Genomic DNA, 2,500 nt, shown 5'->3' with positions numbered 1-2,500 from the left:
ATGTCCCTGTGAAGGCACCGCAGTTCTTTAGTCTGGCCCATGGCTCTGTTTTTGGAAAGGTAAGGTTTAGGCTTTTACATGAAGGAAAATAACAGACAGTGTCTTGTCATTATTCAATTATTGCATTATTAATTTCCCAAGTATAGATATTTTATTTTTACTTTTTAATAATTTTTCGGAAATAAATCAAGTAGACAGGAACTGAATTTGAGGGCATGTACAACATCTCCCCACACACACACACACACACACACACACACACACACACACACACACACACACACACACACAGATGCATGTGTCTCATACGCACCTATTTTGACAAACACACACACACACACACACACACTGATGTTCCTTTTCAAAAGGACCTTTTTTGAGGCGGTGGGGTTATGAGAAATATTGATCACACCTTTTCTTTCAGCAGTTTCTCCTCCCTTTTTTACCTCTCTCTCTCCTTTCTTTCTTCCAGCTTCCTCTCTCCATCCCTCCCTCTTCTCTCTCTCTCTCTCCATCCCTCCCTTCTCTCTCTCTCTCTCTCTCTCTCCATCCCTCCCTCTCTCTACCCCTCTCTCTCTCTCCATCCCATCCTCTCTGTCTCTTCCTTCTCTCTCTCTCTCTATCCCTCTCTCTCTCTCTCTCTCCATCTCTCTCTCTTATTGTCTGGCTCTGGTCTCATAAGCTCTCCGTTAGTAGAAATGAAATGACTTACTCTCACCCAACTGATGCAACACCAAAGAGGCTCACACACACACACTCACGCTCACACACACACTCTCCCACACACACACACGCACACTCTCTGGTCGGTGGACTGGCAGTAATGGGGTGAACTATGTGCCTCTTCAGTGCCTCTCTGCACCCTGCAGGATCTCTCCAGACAGAACAGCTTTAGGGCTTAGGGGTCGCACACACACACACACACACACACTCACACGCCCGCACACAGACACACACACACACACACACACACACACACTGTCAAAGAACACACAGACCAGAGTGAGAGAACCTCAGCCTGTCACCAAACACCCCCACACACTTAAGCAGGAACACAAGTTTCCAACAACTCAGTGAGCCAGACTCTCTCCCTTTTTATTCCTCCCCCCTCTCTCTCCCTCTGTCTCCCTTTTTATCCCTCTTTCCCCTCCCTCTCTCTCGCTCTCTGTCTCCCTCTCCCTTCCTCTCTCCCTCTCCCTTCCTCCCTCTCTCTCCCTCTCTCTCGCTCTCTGTCACTCTCTCCCTTCCTCTCTGTCTCTCTCTCCCTCTCTTTCTCTCTCACCCTCTCTCTGTCTCTCGCTTTCGCTCTTTTCCTCCCCCCCCCAATGTTCTAATGCAGTGGCCAGTCTGCTGGTTGTTTGTGTGTTATTTGTGTTTGTTGATTAATATGACTTTCCCTCCCCCCCCTGCATCTGTAAACACCCCCATAGGACCCATAAGACGCTGGTGTCTGTTAATGTCTATGTACTCCTTACCGCTTGCTTTTCCCCAGGTATATCTCACACACGCACACACACACACACAGACACACACACACACACACACACACACACACACACACACACACACACACACACACACAGACTTGGCCTGTCTGTCCTGTTCCACACTGGACTGTGTGGACACAACTGCGCCTGAGACACTCGGAACTGCCTGCGCGCATGGCCCCCCAGCTAGACTCTGCACTACCTGAGGACACACACACACACACACACACACACACACACACACACACACAGCGGTGACTGCTCTGCCATGGACAGAATACATACACACACACACACGGCGGTGTCTGCTCTGCCAAGGACAGAATACACACACACACACACACACATTCTTAGGCGCGTGACTCTGCTGGTCCGGACACACACTGTGGGTAGGTAACGTACAGCAGGTGCATCAGGATGTGCGGAGAGAGAGAGAGAGAGAGAGAGAGAGAACCGTAGGTATACACCGCGGTGAGACACAACTCTACACCTTTAACACTTCCTGCTCTGCCTGTCAGTCAGTCAGTCAGTCAGTCAGTCATCCATCTTAGCCCTGGAAGGAGACAGAGAGATCTAGCAGTCCTCTGATTGGCTGTTTTAAAAAAAAAAAAAAGAATATGTGCCAGGATCTCATTGGATGCTACAGAACCAAGGTGGTGTGTGATTGGTTAGAATCTACTACAGTGGGCGGGGCATGGCTTTGGAATGAAGTGTCTTCTATTTTGATGATAAATGTGTGTGAAGATGCTAGACTGTTGTGAGTGTGTGTGAACCTCTAGAATTAGAGTTGGTCTGTGACTGAGGAGATGTGTGTGTGTGTGTGTGTGTGTGAGAGAGAGTGTGAGAGAGAGAGTGTGGAGTTTCTGCGTGCTCTGGCTTGGTTCCTGTGACAGGAGACGTGTGTGTGTGTGTGTGAGAGAGCGAGTGTGTGTGTGAGAGAGTGTGTGTGTGTGAGAGAGAGAGCGAGTGCCTGAGTGTGTGTGTGTGAGAGAGTGGAGGTTTTGCATGCTCTG

The 2,500-nt window shown here is 49.2% G+C and overlaps 1 protein-coding gene across 3 annotated transcripts in view; it reads left to right on the top strand.

Annotated features, from left to right (window-relative positions):
• Positions 1-2,500, top strand: part of arglu1b (arginine and glutamate rich 1b) — a 17,023-nt gene that overhangs the window by 10,087 nt on the left and 4,436 nt on the right. The gene's annotated exons all lie outside the window — the stretch shown is intronic.

The sequence above is a fragment of the Sprattus sprattus genome, assembly GCF_963457725.1.
Source record: "Sprattus sprattus genome assembly, contig: scaffold_128, whole genome shotgun sequence".
NCBI lineage: Eukaryota > Metazoa > Chordata > Actinopteri > Clupeiformes > Clupeidae > Sprattus > Sprattus sprattus.
The sequence above is the reverse complement of the archived record's forward strand: the minus strand, read 5'-3'. Positions and strand labels throughout refer to the sequence as shown.